The sequence below is a fragment of the Narcine bancroftii genome, chromosome 8, assembly GCF_036971445.1.
Source record: "Narcine bancroftii isolate sNarBan1 chromosome 8, sNarBan1.hap1, whole genome shotgun sequence".
Taxonomy (NCBI): Eukaryota; Metazoa; Chordata; class Chondrichthyes; order Torpediniformes; family Narcinidae; genus Narcine; species Narcine bancroftii.
In genome coordinates, this window is record NC_091476.1 from 81,877,909 (window position 1) to 81,897,884 (window position 19,976).

Below are 19,976 nucleotides of genomic sequence, written 5' to 3' on the forward strand. Positions count from 1 at the left end.
CTTCTCTCCTCGTGACGGCACGGCGCTTCGTTCCTTGTGACGGGACGGGGTTTCGCTCCTTGTGACGGACGGGGCTTCGCTCCGTCTGACGGGACAGGGTGAGACTTTGCTCTGTGTGACGGGTCAGGGCTTTATTCTGTGTCCCTGCCTCGGGTGAGTGTGACGGGACGGTGCTTCGCTCTGTGTGACTGGACAGGGCTTCACTCTGTCTCCCCGCCCCTGGAGTGTTTGACGGGACGGGGCGACGTTTTTTGTGACGGGACATGGCGACGCTACGTGTCTCAGCCCCAGCATTGTGTGACGGGATGGCGATTCACTGTCTGTCCCTGCCCCGGGAGTGTGACGGGACGGGGCTCCAGTCCGTGTAAAGGGTCGGGGCTTCGCTCCGTGTGACGGGAGTGGACCATGCTTCGCTCCGTGTGACGGGACGGGGCTTCGCTCCGCTTGATGGATCGGGGCTTTGCTCTGTGTCCCTGCCCCGGGAATGTGTGAAGGGTTGGGGCTTTGCTCTGTGTCTACACCCCAGGTATGTGTGACGGGACGGGCTTTGCTCTGTGTGACGGGACGGGGCTTCGCTCCGTGTGACGGGACGGGGCTTCGCTCCGTGTGACGGGATGGGACTTCGCTCCGTGTGACAGGACGGTGCTTCGGTCCGTGTGACAGGACGGTGCTTCGGTCCGTGTCACGGGATGGTGTTCGCTCCGTGTGACGGGATGGGGCTTCGCTCCGTGTGACGGGACGGCGCTTTCCTCTGTGTGACGGGACGGGGCTTTGCTCCGTGTGACGGGACGGTGCTGCGCTCCGTGTGACGGGACGGGGCTGCGCTCCGTGTGACGGGACGGGGCTGCGTTCCATGTGACGGGACGATGGCTTCTCTCCTTGTGACGGGACGGGGCATCTCTCCTCGTGACGGGACGGGGCTTCTCTCCTTGTGACGGGACGGGGCTTCGCTCCTTGTGACGGGACGGGGCTTCGCTCCGTGTGACGGGACAGGGTGAGACTTTGCTCTGTGTGACGGGTGAGGGCTCTATTCTGTGTCCCTGCCTCGGGAGAGTGTGACCGGACGGTGCTTCGCTCTGTGTGACTGGACAGGGCTTCACTCTGTCTCCCCGTCCCTGGAGTGTTTGACGGGACGGGGCGACCCTTTGTGTGACGCGACGTGGCGACGCTACTTGTCTCCGCCCCAGCATTGTGTGACGGGATGGCGCTTCACTCTCTGTCCCTGCCCCGGGAGTGTGACGGGACGGGGCTCCAGTCCGTGTAAAGGGTCGGGGCTTCGCTCCGTGTGACGGGAGTGGACGAGGCTTTGCTCTGTGTGACGGAAAGGGGATTTACTCTGTGTCCCTGCCCCGGGAGTGTGTGAAGGTTTGGGGCTTTGTTCTGTGTGACGGGATGGGTCTTCACTCTGTGTGAAGGGACGGGGCTTCTCTCTGTGTGACGAGACGGGGCTTCGCTCCTCGTGACGGGACGGAGCTTCGCTCCTCGTGACGGGACGGGGCTTCGCTCCGTGTGACGGGACGGGGCTTCGCTCCGCGTGACGGATCGGGGCTTTGCTCTGTGTCCCTGCCCCGGGAATGTGTGAAGGGTTGGGGCTTTGCTCTGTGTCTACACCCCAGGTATGTGTGACGGGACGGGCCTTTGCTCTGTCTGACGGGACGGCTTTGCTCTGTGTGACGGGACGGGGCTTTGCTCTGCGTGACGGCACGGGGCTTTGCTCTGTGTGACAGGACGGGGTTTGCTCTGTGTGACGGGATGGGTCTTAACTCTATGTGACGGGAAGGGGCTTCTCTCTGTGTGAAGGGACGAGGCTTCGCTCTATGTGACGGGACAGGACTTTGCTCCATGTGACGGGTCGGGGCTTCTCAGCGTGTGACGGGACGGTGCTTCGCTCCGTGTGACGGGATGTGGCTTCGATCCGTATGACGGGACGGGGATTCGCTCTGCGTGACGGGACGCGGCTTCACTCTGTTTCACCGCCCCTGGAGTTTTTGGCGGGACTGGGCGACGCTTTGTGTGATGGGACGGGGCGATGCTACGTGCCACCGCCCCAGCATTGTGCGACGGGATGGTGCTTCACTCTCTTCCCTGCCCCGGGAGTGTGACGGGACGGGGCTTCGCTCCGTGTGACGTATAGGGGCTTCGCTCCGTGTGACGGGAGAGGACGAGGATTTGCTCTGCGTAACGGGACAGGGCCTCGCTCTTTGTGACGGGACCGGGGTTACTCTGTGTCCCGGCCCCGGGAGTGTGTGAAGGGTTGGAGCTTTGCTCTGTGTACCCCACCCCAGGTTTGTGTGACGGGATGGGGCTTTGCTCTGCGTGACGGGACGGGGCTTTGCTCTGTGTGACGGGACGGGGCTTTGCTCTGTGTGACGGGATGGGTCTTCACTCTGAGTGACGGGACCGGGCTTCTCTCTGTGTGACGAGACGGGGCTTCGCTCCACGTGACGGGACATGACTTCGCACCTCGTGACGGGACGGGGCTTCGCTCCTCGTCACGGGACGGGGCTTCGCTCCGTGACGGGACGGGGCTTCGCTCCTCGTGACGGGACGGGGCTTCGCTCCACGTGACGGGACGGGGCTTCGCTCCTCGTGACGGGACGGGGCTTCGCTCCGTGTGACGGGACGGGGCTTCGCTCCGTGTGACGGGACGGGGCTTCGCTCCGTGTGACTGGACGGGGCTTTCCTCTGTGTGACGGGACGGGGCTTTGCTCCACGTGACGGGACGGGGCTGCGCTCCGTGTGACGGGACGGGGCTGCGCTCTGTGTGACGGGACGGGGCTGCGCTCCGTGTGACTGGACGATGTCTTCTCCCGTTGTGACGGGACGGGGAATCTCTCCTCGTGACGGGACGGGGCTTCTCTCCTCGTGACGGGACGGCGCTTCGCTCCTTGTGACGGGACGGGGTTTCGCTCCTTGTGACGGACGGGGCTTCGCTCCGTCTGACGGGACAGGGTGAGACTTTGCTCTGTGTGACGGGTCAGGGCTTTATTCTGTGTCCCTGCCTCGGGTGAGTGTGACGGGACGGTGCTTCGCTCTGTGTGACTGGACAGGGCTTCACTCTGTCTCCCCGCCCCTGGAGTGTTTGACGGGACGGGGCGACGTTTTTTGTGACGGGACATAGCGACGCTACGTGTCTCAGCCCCAGCATTGTGTGACGGGATGGCGATTCACTGTCTGTCCCTGCCCCGGGAGTGTGACGGGACGGGGCTCCAGTCCGTGTAAAGGGTCGGGGCTTCGCTCCGTGTGACGGGAGTGGACCATGCTTCGCTCCGTGTGACGGGACGGGGCTTCGCTCCGCTTGACGGATCGGGGCTTTGCTCTGTGTCCCTGCCCCGGGAATGTGTGAAGGGTTGGGGCTTTGCTCTGTGTCTACACCCCAGGTATGTGTGACGGGACGGGCTTTGCTCTGTGTGACGGGACGGGGCTTCGCTCCGTGTGACGGGACGGGGCTTCGCTCCGTGTGACGGGATGGGACTTCGCTCCGTGTGACAGGACGGTGCTTCGGTCCGTGTCACGGGATGGTGTTCGCTCCGTGTGACGGGATGGGGCTTTGCTCCGTGTGACGGGACGGCGCTTTCCTCTGTGTGACGGGACGGGGCTTTGCTCCGTGTGACGGGACGGTGCTGCGCTCCGTTTGACGGGACGGTGCTGCGCTCCGTGTGACGGGACGGGGCTGCGCTCCGTGTGACGGGACGGGGCTGCGCTCCATGTGACGGGACGATGGCTTCTCTCCTTGTGACGGGACGGGGCATCTCTCCTCGTGACGGGACGGGGCTTCTCTCCTTGTGACGGGACGGGGCTTCGCTCCTTGTGACGGGACGGGGCTTCGCTCCGTGTGACGGGACAGGGTGAGACTTTGCTCTGTGTGACGGGTGAGGGCTCTATTCTGTGTCCCTGCCTCGGGAGAGTGTGACGGGACGGTGCTTCGCTCTGTGTGACTGGACAGGGCTTCACTCTGTCTCCCCGTCCCTGGAGTGTTTGACGGGACGGGGCGACCCTTTGTGTGACGCGACGTGGCGACGCTACTTGTCTCCGCCCCAGCATTGTGTGACGGGATGGCGCTTCACTCTCTGTCCCTGCCCCGGGAGTGTGACGGGACGGGGCTCCAGTCCGTGTAAAGGGTCGGGGCTTCGCTCCGTGTGACGGGAGTGGACGAGGCTTTGCTCTGTGTGACGGAAAGGGGGTTTACTCTGTGTCCCTGCCCCGGGAGTGTGTGAAGGTTTGGGGCTTTGTTCTGTGTGACGGGATGGGTCTTCACTCTGTGTGAATGGATGTGGTTTCTCTCTGTGTGACGAGACGGGGCTTCGCTCCTCGTGACGGGACGGGGCTTCGCTCCTCGTGATGGGACCGGGCTTCGCTCCTCGTGACGGGACGGGGCTTCGCTCCTCGTGACGGGACGGGGCTTCGCTCCGTGTGACGGGACGGGGCTTCGCTCCGCGTGACGGATCGGGGCTTTGCTCTGTGTCCCTGCCCCGGGAATGTGTGAAGGGTTGGGGCTTTGCTCTGTGTCTACACCCCAGGTATGTGTGACGGGACGGGCCTTTGCTCTGTCTGACGGGACGGCTTTGCTCTGTGTGACGGGACGGGGCTTTGCTCTGCGTGACGGCACGGGGCTTTGCTCTGTGTGACAGGACGGGGTTTGCTCTGTGTGACGGGATGGGTCTTAACTCTGTGTGACGGGAAGGGGCTTCTCTCTGTGTGAAGGGACGAGGCTTCGCTCTATGTGACGGGACAGGACTTTGCTCCATGTGACGGGTCGGGGCTTCTCAGCGTGTGACGGGACGGTGCTTCGCTCCGTGTGACGGGATGTGGCTTCGATCCGTATGACGGGACGGGGATTCGCTCTGCGTGACGGGACGCGGCTTCACTCTGTTTCACCGCCCCTGGAGTTTTTGGCGGGACTGGGCGACGCTTTGTGTGATGGGACGGGGCGATGCTACCTGCCACCGCCCCAGCATTGTGCGACGGGATGGTGCTTCACTCTCTTCCCTGCCCCGGGAGTGTGACGGGACGGGGCTTCGCTCCGTGTGACGTATAGGGGCTTCGCTCCGTGTGACGGGAGAGGACGAGGATTTGCTCTGCGTAACGGGACAGGGCCTCGCTCTTTGTGACGGGACCGGGGTTTACTCTGTGTCCCGGCCCCGGGAGTGTGTGAAGGGTTGGAGCTTTGCTCTGTGTACCCCACCCCAGGTTTGTGTGACGGAACGGTGCTGCGCTCCGTGTGACGGGACGGGGCTGCGCTCCGTGTGACGGGACGGGGCTGCGCTCCATTGTGACGGGACGATGGCTTCTCTCCTTGTGACGGGACGGGGCATCTCTCCTCGTGACGGGACGGGGTTCTCTCCTTGTGACGGGACGGGGCTTCGCTCCTTGTGACGGGACATGGCGACGCTACGTGTCTCAGCCCCAGCATTGTGTGACGGGATGGCGATTCACTGTCTGTCCCTGCCCCGGGAGTGTGACGGGACGGGGCTCCAGTCCGTGTAAAGGGTCGGGGCTTCGCTCCGTGTGACGGGAGTGGACCATGCTTCGCTCCGTGTGACGGGACGGGGCTTCGCTCCGCTTGACGGATCGGGGCTTTGCTCTGTGTCCCTGCCCCGGGAATGTGTGAAGGGTTGGGGCTTTGCTCTGTGTCTACACCCCAGGTATGTGTGACGGGACGGGCTTTGCTCTGTGTGACGGGACGGGGCTTCGCTCCGTGTGACGGGACGGGGCTTCGCTCCGTGTGACGGGATGGGACTTCGCTCCGTGTGACAGGACGGTGCTTCGGTCCGTGTCACGGGATGGTGTTCGCTCCGTGTGACGGGATGGGGCTTTGCTCCGTGTGACGGGACGGCGCTTTCCTCTGTGTGACGGGACGGGGCTTTGCTCCGTGTGACGGGACGGTGCTGCGCTCCGTTTGACGGGACGGTGCTGCGCTCCGTGTGACGGGACGGGGCTGCGCTCCGTGTGACGGGACGGGGCTGCGCTCCATGTGACGGGACGATGGCTTCTCTCCTTGTGACGGGACGGGGCATCTCTCCTCGTGACGGGACGGGGCTTCTCTCCTTGTGACGGGACGGGGCTTCGCTCCGTGTGACGGGACAGGGTGAGACTTTGCTCTGTGTGACGGGTGAGGGCTCTATTCTGTGTCCCTGCCTCGGGAGAGTGTGACGGGACGGTGCTTCGCTCTGTGTGACTGGACAGGGCTTCACTCTGTCTCCCCGTCCCTGGAGTGTTTGACGGGACGGGGCGACCCTTTGTGTGACGCGACGTGGCGATGCCACTTGTCTCCGCCCCAGCATTGTGTGACGGGATGGCGCTTCACTCTCTGTCCCTGCCCCGGGAGTGTGACGGGACGGGGCTCCAGTCCGTGTAAAGGGTCGGGGCTTCGCTCCGTGTGACGGGAGTGGACGAGGCTTTGCTCTGTGTGACGGAAAGGGGGTTTACTCTGTGTCCCTGCCCCGGGAGTGTGTGAAGGTTTGGGGCTTTGTTCTGTGTGACGGGATGGGTCTTCACTCTGTGTGAATGGATGTGGTTTCTCTCTGTGTGACGAGACGGGGCTTCGCTCCTCGTGACGGGACGGGGCTTCGCTCCTCGTGACGGGACGGGGCTTCGCTCCGTGTGACGGGACGGGGCTTCGCTCCGCGTGACGGATCGGGGCTTTGCTCTGTGTCCCTGCCCCGGGAATGTGTGAAGGGTTGGGGCTTTGCTCTGTGTCTACACCCCAGGTATGTGTGACGGGACGGGCCTTTGCTCTGTCTGACGGGACGGCTTTGCTCTGTGTGACGGGACGGGGCTTTGCTCTGCGTGACGGCACGGGGCTTTGCTCTGTGTGACAGGACGGGGTTTGCTCTGTGTGACGGGATGGGTCTTAACTCTGTGTGACGGGAAGGGGCTTCTCTCTGTGTGAAGGGACGAGGCTTCGCTCTATGTGACGGGACAGGACTTTGCTCCATGTGACGGGTCGGGGCTTCTCAGCGTGTGACGGGACGGTGCTTCGCTCCGTGTGACGGGATGTGGCTTCGATCCGTATGACGGGACGGGGATTCGCTCTGCGTGACGGGACGCGGCTTCACTCTGTTTCACCGCCCCTGGAGTTTTTGGCGGGACTGGGTGACGCTTTGTGTGATGGGACGGGGCGATGCTACGTGCCACCGCCCCAGCATTGTGCGACGGGATGGTGCTTCACTCTCTTCCCTGCCCCGGGAGTGTGACGGGACGGGGCTTCGCTCCGTGTGACGTATAGGGGCTTCGCTCCGTGTGACGGGAGAGGACGAGGATTTGCTCTGCGTAACGGGACAGGGCCTCGCTCTTTGTGACGGGACCGGGGTTTACTCTGTGTCCCGGCCCCGGGAGTGTGTGAAGGGTTGGAGCTTTGCTCTGTGTACCCCACCCCAGGTTTGTGTGACGGGACGGTGCTGCGCTCCGTGTGACGGGACGGGGCTGCGCTCCGTGTGACGGGACGGGGCTGCGCTCCATTGTGACGGGACGATGGCTTCTCTCCTTGTGACGGGACGGGGCATCTCTCCTCGTGACGGGACGGGGTTCTCTCCTTGTGACGGGACGGGGCTTCGCTCCTTGTGACGGGACATGGCGACGCTACGTGTCTCAGCCCCAGCATTGTGTGACGGGATGGCGATTCACTGTCTGTCCCTGCCCCGGGAGTGTGACGGGACGCGGCTCCAGTCCGTGTAAAGGGTCGGGGCTTCGCTCCGTGTGACGGGAGTGGACCATGCTTCGCTCCGTGTGACGGGACGGGGCTTCGCTCCGCTTGACGGATCGGGGCTTTGCTCTGTGTCCCTGCCCCGGGAATGTGTGAAGGGTTGGGGCTTTGCTCTGTGTCTACACCCCAGGTATGTGTGACGGGACGGGCTTTGCTCTGTGTGACGGGACGGGGCTTCGCTCCGTGTGACGGGACGGGGCTTCGCTCCGTGTGACGGGATGGGACTTCGCTCCGTGTGACAGGACGGTGCTTCGGTCCGTGTCACGGGATGGTGTTCGCTCCGTGTGACGGGATGGGGCTTTGCTCCGTGTGACGGGACGGCGCTTTCCTCTGTGTGACGGGACGGGGCTTTGCTCCGTGTGACGGGACGGTGCTGCGCTCCGTTTGACGGGACGGTGCTGCGCTCCGTGTGACGGGACGGGGCTGCGCTCCGTGTGACGGGACGGGGCTGCGCTCCATGTGACGGGACGATGGCTTCTCTCCTTGTGACGGGACGGGGCATCTCTCCTCGTGACGGGACGGGGCTTCCCTCCTTGTGACGGGACGGGGCTTCGCTCCTTGTGACGGGACGGGGCTTCGCTCCGTGTGACGGGACAGGGTGAGACTTTGCTCTGTGTGACGGGTGAGGGCTCTATTCTGTGTCCCTGCCTCGGGAGAGTGTGACGGGACGGTGCTTCGCTCTGTGTGACTGGACAGGGCTTCACTCTGTCTCCCCGTCCCTGGAGTGTTTGACGGGACGGGGCGACCCTTTGTGTGACGCGACGTGGCGACGCTACTTGTCTCCGCCCCAGCATTGTGTGACGGGATGGCGCTTCACTCTCTGTCCCTGCCCCGGGAGTGTGACGGGACGGGGCTCCAGTCCGTGTAAAGGGTCGGGGCTTCGCTCCGTGTGACGGGAGTGGACGAGGCTTTGCTCTGTGTGACGGAAAGGGGGTTTACTCTGTGTCCCTGCCCCGGGAGTGTGTGAAGGTTTGGGGCTTTGTTCTGTGTGACGGGATGGGTCTTCACTCTGTGTGAATGGATGTGGTTTCTCTCTGTGTGACGAGACGGGGCTTCGCTCCTCGTGACGGGACGGGGCTTCGCTCCTCGTGATGGGACCGGGCTTCGCTCCTCGTGACGGGACGGGGCTTCGCTCCTCGTGACGGGACGGGGCTTCGCTCCGTGTGACGGGACGGGGCTTCGCTCCGCGTGACGGATCGGGGCTTTGCTCTGTGTCCCTGCCCCGGGAATGTGTGAAGGGTTGGGGCTTTGCTCTGTGTCTACACCCCAGGTATGTGTGACGGGACGGGCCTTTGCTCTGTCTGACGGGACGGCTTTGCTCTGTGTGACGGGACGGGGCTTTGCTCTGCGTGACGGCACGGGGCTTTGCTCTGTGTGACAGGACGGGGTTTGCTCTGTGTGACGGGATGGGTCTTAACTCTGTGTGACGGGAAGGGGCTTCTCTCTGTGTGAAGGGACGAGGCTTCGCTCTATGTGACGGGACAGGACTTTGCACCATGTGACGGGTCGGGGCTTCTCAGCGTGTGACGGGACGGTGCTTCGCTCCGTGTGACGGGATGTGGCTTCGATCCGTATGACGGGACGGGGATTCGCTCTGCGTGACGGGACGCGGCTTCACTCTGTTTCACCGCCCCTGGAGTTTTTGGCGGGACTGGGCGACGCTTTGTGTGATGGGACGGGGCGATGCTACGTGCCACCGCCCCAGCATTGTGCGACGGGATGGTGCTTCACTCTCTTCCCTGCCCCGGGAGTGTGACGGGACGGGGCTTCGCTCCGTGTGACGTATAGGGGCTTCGCTCCGTGTGACGGGAGAGGACGAGGATTTGCTCTGCGTAACGGGACAGGGCCTCGCTCTTTGTGACGGGACCGGGGTTTACTCTGTGTCCCGGCCCCGGGAGTGTGTGAAGGGTTGGAGCTTTGCTCTGTGTACCCCACCCCAGGTTTGTGTGACGGGACGGGGCTTTGCTCTGTGTGACGGGACGGGGCTTTGCTCTGTGTGACGGGATGGGTCTTCACTCTGAGTGACGGGACCGGGCTTCTCTCCGTGTGACGAGACGGGGCTTCGCTCCGTGTGACGGGACGGGGCTTCGCTCCGTGTGACTGGACGGGGCTTTCCTCTGTGTGACGGGACGGGGCTTTCCTCTGTGTGACGGGACGGGGCTGCGCTCCGTGTGACGGGACGGGGCTGCGCTCCGTGTGACGGGACGGGGCTGCGCTCCGTGTGACGGGACGATGTCTTCTCCCGTTGTGACGGGACGGGGAATCTCTCCTCGTGACGGGACGGGGCTTCTCTCCTCGTGACGGGACGGCGCTTCGCTCCTTGTGACGGGACGGGGTTTCGCTCCTTGTGACGGACGGGGCTTCGCTCCGTCTGACGGGACAGGGTGAGACTTTGCTCTGTGTGACGGGTCAGGGCTTTATTCTGTGTCCCTGCCTCGGGTGAGTGTGACGGGACGGTGTTTCGCTCTGTGTGACTGGACAGGGCTTCACTCTGTCTCCCCGCCCCTGGAGTGTTTGACGGGACGGGGCGACGTTTTTCGTGACGGGACATGGCGACGCTACGTGTCTCAGCCCCAGCATTGTGTGACGGGATGGCGATTCACTGTCTGTCCCTGCCCCGGGAGTGTGACGGGACGGGGCTCCAGTCCGTGTAAAGGGTCGGGGCTTCGCTCCGTGTGACGGGAGTGGACCATGCTTCGCTCCGTGTGACGGGACGGGGCTTCGCTCCGCTTGACGGATCGGGGCTTTGCTCTGTGTCCCTGCCCCGGGAATGTGTGAAGGGTTGGGGCTTTGCTCTGTGTCTACACCCCAGGTATGTGTGACGGGACGGGCTTTGCTCTGTGTGACGGGACGGGGCTTCGCTCCGTGTGACACGACGGGGCTTCGCTCCGTGTGACGGGATGGGACTTCGCTCCGTGTGACAGGACGGTGCTTCGGTCCGTGTCACGGGATGGTGTTCGCTCCGTGTGACGGGATGGGGCTTCGCTCCGTGTGACGGGACGGCGCTTTCCTCTGTGTGATGGGACGGGGCTTTGCTCCGTGTGACGGGACGGTGCTGCGCTCCGTGTGACGGGACGGTGCTGCGCTCCGTGTGACGGGACGGGGCTGCGCTCCGTGTGACGGGACGGGGCTGCGCTCCATGTGACGGGACGATGGCTTCTCTCCTTGTGACGGGACGGGGCATCTCTCCTCGTGACGGGACGGGGCTTCTCTCCTCGTGACGGGACGGGGCATCTCTCCTCGTGACGGGACGGGGCTTCTCTCCTTGTGACGGGACGGGGCTTCGCTTCTTGTGACGGGACGGGGCTTCGCTCCGTGTGACGGGACAGGGTGAGACTTTGCTCTGTGTGACGGGTAAGGGCTCTATTCTGTGTCCCTGCCTCGGGAGAGTGTGACGGGACGGTGCTTCGCTCTGTGTGACTGGACAGGGCTTCACTCTGTCTCCCCGTCCCTGGAGTGTTTGACGGGACGGGGCGACCCTTTGTGTGACGCGACGTGGCGACGCTACTTGTCTCCGCCCCAGCATTGTGTGACGGGATGGCGCTTCACTCTCTGTCCCTGCCCCGGGAGTGTGACGGGACGGGGCTCCAGTCCATGTAAAGGGTCGGGGCTTCGCTCCGTGTGACGGGAGTGGACGAGGCTTTGCTCTGTGTGACGGAAAGGGGATTTACTCTGTGTCCCTGCCCCGGGAGTGTGTGAAGGTTTGGGGCTTTGTTCTGTGTGACGGAATGGGTCTTCACTCTGTGTGAAGGGACGGGGCTTCTCTCTGTGTGACGAGACGGGGCTTCGCTCCTCGTGACGGGACGGGGCTTCGCTCCTCGTGATGGGACCGGGCTTTGCTCCTCGTGACGGGACGTGGCTTCGCTCCCCGTGACGGGACGGGGCTTCGCTCCGTGTGACGGGACTGGGCTTCGCTCCGCGTGACGGATCGGGGCTTTGCTCTGTGTCCCTGCCCCGGGAATGTGTGAAGGGTTGGGGCTTTGCTCTGTGTCTACACCCCAGGTATGTGTGACGGGACGGGCCTTTGCTCTGTCTGACGGGACGGCTTTGCTCTGTGTGACGGGACGGGGCTTTGCTCTGCGTGACGGCACGGGGCTTTGCTCTGTGTGACGGGAAGGGGATTTGCTCTGTGTGACAGGACGGGGTTTGCTCTGTGTGACGGGATGGGTCTTAACTCTGTGTGACGGGAAGGGGCTTCTCTCTGTGTGAAGGGACGAGGCTTCGCTCTATGTGACGGGACAGGAGTTTGCTCCATGTGACGGGTCGGGGCTTCTCAGCGTGTGACGGGACGGTGCTTCGCTCCGTGTGACGGGATGTGGCTTCGATCCGTATGACGGGACGGGGATTCGCTCTGCGTGACGGGACGCGGCTTCACTCTGTTTCACCGCCCCTGGAGTTTTTGGCGGGACTGGGCGACGCTTTGTGTGATGGGACGGGGCGATGCTACGTGCCACCGCCCCAGCATTGTGCGACGGGATGGTGCTTCACTCTCTTCCCTGCCCCGGGAGTGTGACGGGACTGGGCTTCGTTCCGTGTGACGTATAGGGGCTTCGCTCCGTGTGACGGGAGAGGACGAGGATTTGCTCTGCGTAACGGGACAGGGCCTCGCTCTTTGTGACGGGACCGGGGTTTACTCTGTGTCCCGGCCCCGGGAGTGTGTGAAGGGTTGGAGCTTTGCTCTGTGTACCCCACCCCAGGTTTGTGTGACGGGATGGGGCTTTGCTCTGTGTGACGGGACGGGGCTTTGCTCTGTGTGACGGGACGGGGCTTTGCTCTGTGTGACGGGATGGGTCTTCACTCTGAGTGACGGGACCGGGCTTCTCTCTGTGTGACGAGACGGGGCTTCGCTCCACGTGACGGGACGGGACTTCGCACCTCGTGACGGGACGTGGCTTCGCTCCTCGTGACGACACGGGGCTTCGCTCTGTGACGGGACGGGGCTTCGCTCCTCGTGACGGGACGGGGCTTCGCTCCACGTGACGGGACGGGGCTTCGCTCCTCGTGACGGGACGGGGCTTCGCTCCTCTTGACGGGACGGGGCTTTGCTCCTCGTGACCGTACGGGGCTTCGCTCCTCGTGACTGGACGGGGCTTCGCTCCTCGTGACGGGACGGGGCTTCGCTCCTCGTGAAGGGACGGGGCTTCGCTCCTCGTGACGGGACGGGGCTTCGCTCCTCGTGACGGGACGGGGCTTCGCTCCTTGTGACGGGACGGGGCTTCGCTCCTTGTCCCTGCCATGGGAGTGTGTGACGGGAAGGGGCTTCGCTCTGTATGACGGTATGGGGCTTCACTCTGTCTCCCCGCCCCAGGAGTGTGTGAAGGGTTGGGGCTTTGCTCTGAGTCCCTGCCCCAGGTGTGTGTGATGGGACGGGACGGGGCATCGCTGCGTGTGACGGAAGGGGCTTTGTTCCGTGTGACGGGACGGGGCTTCGCTCCGTGTGACGGGACGGGGCTTCGCTCCGTGTGACGGGACGGGGCTTCGCTCCATGTGACGTGACGGGGCTTCGCTCCGTGTGACGGGACGGGGCTTCGCTCCGTGTGACGGGACGGGGCTTTCCTCTGTGTGACGGGACGGGGCTTTGCTCCATGTGACACGACGGGGATGCGCTCCGTGTGACGGGACGGGGCTGCGCTCTGTGTGATGGGACGGGGCTGCGCTCCGTGTGACGGGACGATGTCTTCTCTCGTTGTGACGGGACGGGGAATCTCTCCTCGTGACGGGACGGGGCTTCTCTGCTTGTGACGGGACGGGGCTTCGCTCCTTGTGACGGGACGTGGCTTCGCTCCTCGTGACGGGACGGGGCTTCGCTCCTCGTGACGGGACGGGGCTTCGCTCCTTGTGACGGGACGTGGCGACGCTACGTGTCTCAGCCCCAGCATTGTATGACGGTATGGGGCTTCACTCTGTCTCCCCGCCCCAGAAGTGTGTGAAGGGTTGGGGCTTTGCTCTGAGTCCCTGCCCCAGGTGTGTGTGATGGGACGGGACGGGGCATCGCTCCGTGTGACGGAAGGGGCTTCGTTCCGTGTGACGGGACGGGGCTTCGCTCCGTGTGACGGGACGGGGCTTCGCTCCGTGTGACGGGACGGGGCTTCGCTCCTTGTGACGGGACGAGGCTTTCCTCTGTGTGACGGGACGGGGCTTCGCTCCGTGTGACGGATAGGGGCTTCGCTCCGTGTGACGGGAGAGGACGAGGATTTGCTCTGCGTAACGGGACAGGGCCTCGCTCTTTGTGACGGGACCGGGATTTACTCTGTGTCCCGGCTCCGGGAGTGTGTGAAGGGTTGGAGCTTTGCTCTGTGTCCCCACCCTAGGTTTATGTGACGGGATGGGGCTTTGCTCTGTGTGACGGGACGGGGCTTTGCTCTGTGTGACGGGACGGGGCTTTGCTCTGTGTGACGGGATGGGTCTTCACTCTGTGTGACGGGACGGGGCTTCGCTCGAAGTGACGGGACGGGACTTCGCTCCTCGTGACGGGACGGGGCTTCGCTCCTCGTGACGGGACGGGGCTTCGCTCCTCGTGACGGGACGGGGCTTCGCTCCTCGTGATGGGACGGGGCTTCGCTCCTCGTGGCGGGACGGGGCTTCGCTCCACGTGACGGGACGGGGCTTCGCTCCTCGTGACGGGACGGGGCTTTGCTCCTCTTGACGGGACGGGGCTTCGCTCCTTGTGACCGTACGGGGCTTCGCTCCTCGTGACGGGACGGGGCTTCGCTCCTCGTGACGGGACGGGGCTTCGCTCCTCGTGACGGGACGGGGCTTTGCTCCTTGTGACGGGACGGGGCTTCGCTCCTTGTCCCTGCCATGGGAGTGTGTGACGGGAAGGGCTTCGCTCTGTATGACGGTATGGGGCTTCACTCTGTCTCCCCGCCCCAGAAGTGTGTGAAGGGTTGGGGCTTTGCTCTGAGTCCCTGCCCCAGGTGTGTGTGATGGGACGGGACGGGGCATCGCTCCGTGTGACGGAAGGGGCTTCGTTCCGTGTGACGGGACGGGGCTTCGCTCCGTGTGACGGGACGGGGCTTCGCTCCGTGTGACGGGACAGGGTGAGACTTTGCTCTGTGTGACGGGTGAGGGCTCTATTCTGTGTCCCTGCCTCGGGAGAGTGTGACGGGACGGTGCTTCGCTCTGTGTGACTGGACAGGGCTTCACTCTGTCTCCCCGTCCCTGGAGTGTTTTACGGGACGGGGCGACCCTTTGTGTGACGGGACGTGGCGACGCTACTTGTCTCCGCCCCAGCATTGTGTGACGGGATGGCGCTTCACTCTCTGTCCCTGCCCCGGGAGTGTGACGGGACGGGGCTCCAGTCCGTGTAAAGGGTCGGGGCTTCGCTCCATGTGACGGGAGTGGACGAGGCTTTGCTCTGTGTGACGGAAAGGGTATTTACTCTGTGTCCCTGCCCCGGGAGTGTGTGAAGGGTTGGGGCTTTGTTCTGTGTGACGGGACAGGGCTTTGCTCTGTGGGACGGGACGGGGCTTTGCTCTGTGTGACGGGATGGGTCTTCACTCTGTGTGACGGGACGGGGCTTCGCTCCAAGTGACGGGACGGGACTTCGCTCCTCGTGACGGGACGGGGCTTCGCTCCTCGTTACGGGACGGGGCTTCGCTCCTCGTGACGAGACGGGGCTTCGCTCCATGTGACGGGACGGGGCTTCGCTCCTCGTGACGGGACGGGGCTTTGCTCCTCTTGACGGGACGGGGCTTCGCTCCTCGTGACCGTACGGGGCTTCGCTCCTCGTGACGGGACGGGGCTTCGCTCCTCGTGACGGGACGGGGCTTCGCTCCTCGTGACGGGACGGGGCTTCGCTCCTTGTGACGGGACGGGGCTTCGCTCCTTGTCCCTGCCATGGGAGTGTGTGACGGGAAGGGCTTCGCTCTGTATGACGGTATGGGGCTTCACTCTGTCTCCCCGCCCCAGAAGTGTGTGAAAGGTTGGGGCTTTGCTCTGAGTCCCTGCCCCAGGTGTGTGTGATGGGACGGGACGGGGCATCGCTCCGTGTGACGGAAGGGGCTTCGTTCCGTGTGACGGGACGGGGCTTCGATCCGTGTGACGGGACGGGGCTTCGCTCCGTGTGACGGGACGGGGCTTCGCTCCGTGTGACATGACAGGGCTTCGTTCCGTGTGACGGGACAGGGTGAGACTTTGCTCTGTGTGACGGGTGAGGGCTCTATTCTGTGTCCCTGCCTCGGGAGAGTGTGACGGGACGGTGCTTCGCTCTGTGTGACTGGACAGGGCTTCACTCTGTCTCCCCGTCCCTGGAGTGTTTGACGGGACGGGGCGACCCTTTGTGTGACGGGACGTGGCGACGCTACTTGTCTCCGCCCCAGCATTGTGTGACGGGATGGCGCTTCACTCTCCGTCCCTGCCCCGGGAGTGTGACGGGACGGGGCTCCAGTCCGTGTAAAGGGTCGGGGCTTCGCTCCGTGTGACGGGAGTGGACGAGGCTTTGCTCTGTGTGACGGAAAGGGGATTTACTCTGTGTCCCTGCCCCGGGAGTGTGTGAAGGGTTGGGGCTTTGTTCTGTGTGACGGGATGGGTCTTCACTCTGTGTGAAGGGACGGGGCTTCTCTCTGTGTGACGAGACGGGGCTTCGCTCCTCGTGACGGGACGGGGCTTCGCTCCTCGTGATGGGACCGGGCTTCGTTCCTCGTGACGGGACGGGGCTTCGCTCCTCGTGACGGGACGGGGCTTCGCTCCGTGTGACGCGACGGGGCTTCGCTCCGCGTGACGGATCGGGGCTTTGCTCTGTGTCCCTGCCCCGGGAATGTGTGAAGGGTTTGGGCTTTGCTCTGTGTCTACACCCCAGGTATGTGTGAACGGACGGGCCTTTGCTCTGTCTGACGGGACGGCTTTGCTCTGTGTGACGGGACGGGGCTTTGCTCCTCTTGACGGGACGGGGCTTCGCTCCTTGTGACCGTACGGGGCTTCGCTCCTCGTGACGGGACGGGGCTTCGCTCCTCGTGACGGGACGGGGCTTCGCTCCTCGTGACGGGACGGGGCTTTGCTCCTTGTGACGGGACGGGGCTTCGCTCCTTGTCCCTGCCATGGGAGTGTGTGACGGGAAGGGCTTCGCTCTGTATGACGGTATGGGGCTTCACTCTGTCTCCCCGCCCCAGAAGTGTGTGAAGGGTTGGGGCTTTGCTCTGAGTCCCTGCCCCAGGTGTGTGTGATGGGACGGGACGGGGCATCGCTCCGTGTGACGGAAGGGGCTTCGTTCCGTGTGACGGGACGGGGCTTCGCTCCGTGTGACGGGACGGGGCTTCGCTCCGTGTGACGGGACAGGGTGAGACTTTGCTCTGTGTGACGGGTGAGGGCTCTATTCTGTGTCCCTGCCTCGGGAGAGTGTGACGGGACGGTGCTTCGCTCTGTGTGACTGGACAGGGCTTCACTCTGTCTCCCCGTCCCTGGAGTGTTTTACGGGACGGGGCGACCCTTTGTGTGACGGGACGTGGCGACGCTACTTGTCTCCGCCCCAGCATTGTGTGACGGGATGGCGCTTCACTCTCTGTCCCTGCCCCGGGAGTGTGACGGGACGGGGCTCCAGTCCGTGTAAAGGGTCGGGGCTTCGCTCCATGTGACGGGAGTGGACGAGGCTTTGCTCTGTGTGACGGAAAGGGTATTTACTCTGTGTCCCTGCCCCGGGAGTGTGTGAAGGGTTGGGGCTTTGTTCTGTGTGACGGGACAGGGCTTTGCTCTGTGTGACGGGACGGGGCTTTGCTCTGTGTGACGGGATGGGTCTTCACTCTGTGTGACGGGACGGGGCTTCGCTCCAAGTGACGGGACGGGACTTCGCTCCTCGTGACGGGACGGGGCTTCGCTCCTCGTGACGGGACGGGGCTTCGCTCCTCGTGACGAGACGGGGCTTCGCTCCACGTGACGGGACGGGGCTTCGCTCCTCGTGACGGGACGGGGCTTTGCTCCTCTTGACGGGACGGGGCTTCGCTCCTCGTGACCGTACGGGGCTTCGCTCCTCGTGACGGGACGGGGCTTCGCTCCTCGTGACGGGACGGGGCTTCGCTCCTCGTGACGGGACGGGGCTTCGCTCCTTGTGACGGGACGGGGCTTCGCTCCTTGTCCCTGCCATGGGAGTGTGTGACGGGAAGGGCTTCGCTCTGTATGACGGTATGGGGCTTCACTCTGTCTCCCCGCCCCAGAAGTGTGTGAAAGGTTGGGGCTTTGCTCTGAGTCCCTGCCCCAGGTGTGTGTGATGGGACGGGACGGGGCATCGCTCCGTGTGACGGAAGGGGCTTCGTTCCGTGTGACGGGACGGGGCTTCGATCCGTGTGACGGGACGGGGCTTCGCTCCGTGTGACGGGACGGGGCTTCGCTCCGTGTGACATGACAGGGCTTCGTTCCGTGTGACGGGACAGGGTGAGACTTTGCTCTGTGTGACGGGTGAGGGCTCTATTCTGTGTCCCTGCCTCGGGAGAGTGTGACGGGACGGTGCTTCGCTCTGTGTGACTGGACAGGGCTTCACTCTGTCTCCCCGTCCCTGGAGTGTTTGACGGGACGGGGCGACCCTTTGTGTGACGGGACGTGGCGACGCTACTTGTCTCCGCCCCAGCATTGTGTGACGGGATGGCGCTTCACTCTCCGTCCCTGCCCCGGGAGTGTGACGGGACGGGGCTCCAGTCCGTGTAAAGGGTCGGGGCTTCGCTCCGTGTGACGGGAGTGGACGAGGCTTTGCTCTGTGTGACGGAAAGGGGATTTACTCTGTGTCCCTGCCCCGGGAGTGTGTGAAGGGTTGGGGCTTTGTTCTGTGTGACGGGATGGGTCTTCACTCTGTGTGAAGGGACGGGGCTTCTCTCTGTGTGACGAGACGGGGCTTCGCTCCTCGTGACGGGACGGGGCTTCGCTCCTCGTGATGGGACCGGGCTTCGTTCCTCGTGACGGGACGGGGCTTCGCTCCTCGTGACGGGACGGGGCTTCGCTCCGTGTGACGCGACGGGGCTTCGCTCCGCGTGACGGATCGGGGCTTTGCTCTGTGTCCCTGCCCCGGGAATGTGTGAAGGGTTTGGGCTTTGCTCTGTGTCTACACCCCAGGTATGTGTGAACGGACGGGCCTTTGCTCTGTCTGACGGGACGGCTTTGCTCTGTGTGACGGGACGGGGCTTTGCTCTGCGTGACGGCACGGGGCTTTGCTCTGTGTGACGGGAAGGGGATTTGCTCTGTGTGACAGGACGGGGTTTGCTCTGTGTGACGGGATGGGTCTTCACTCTGTGTGACGGGAAGGGGCTTCTCTCTGTGTGAAGGGACGAGGCTTCGCTCTATGTGATGGGACAGGACTTTGCTCCATGTGACGGGATGGGGCTTCGCAGCGTGTGACGGGACTGTGCTTCGCTCCGTGTGACGGGATGTGGCTTCGATCCGTATGACGGGACGGGGATTCGCTCTGCGTGACGGGACGCGGCTTCACTCTGTTTCACCGCCCCTGGAGTTTTTGGCGGGACTGGGCGACGCTTTGTGTGATGGGACGGTGCGATGCTATGTGCCACCGCCCCAGCATTGTGCGACGGGATGGTGCTTCACTCTCTTCCCTTCCCCGGGAGTGTGACGGGACGGGGCTTCGCTCCGTGTGACGTATAGGGGCTTCGCTCCGTGTGACGGGAGAGGACGAGGATTTGCTCTGCGTAACGGGACAGGGCCTCGCTCTTTGTGACGGGACCGGGGTTTACTCTGTGTCCCGGCCCCGGGAGTGTGTGAAGGGTTGGAGCTTTGCTCTGTGTCCCCACCCCAGGTTTCTGTGACGGAATGGGGCTTTGCTCTGTGTGACGGGACGGGGCTTTGCTCTGTGTGACGGGACGGGGCTTTGCTCTGTGTGACGGGACCGGGCTTCTCTCTGTGTGACGAGACGGGTCTTCGCTCCACGTGACGGGACGGGACTTCGCACCTTGTGACGGGACGTGGCTTCGCTCCTCGTGACGGGACGGGGCTTCGCTCCGTGACGGGACGGGGCTTCGCTCCTCGTGACGGGACGAGGCTTCGCTCCACGTGACGGGACGGGGCTTCGATCCTCGTGACGGGACGGGGCTTCGCTCCACTTGACGGTACGGGGCTTCGCTCCTCGTGACCGTACGGGGCTTCGCTCCTCGTGACTGGACGGGGCTTCGCTCCTCGTGACGGGACGGGGCTTCGCTCCTTGTGACGGGACGAGGCTTCGCTCCTTGTGACGGGACGGGGCTTCGCTCCTTGTCCCTGCCATGGGAGTGTGTGACGGGAAGGGGCTTCGCTCTGTATGACGGTATGGGGCTTCACTCTGTCTCCCCGCCCCAGGAGT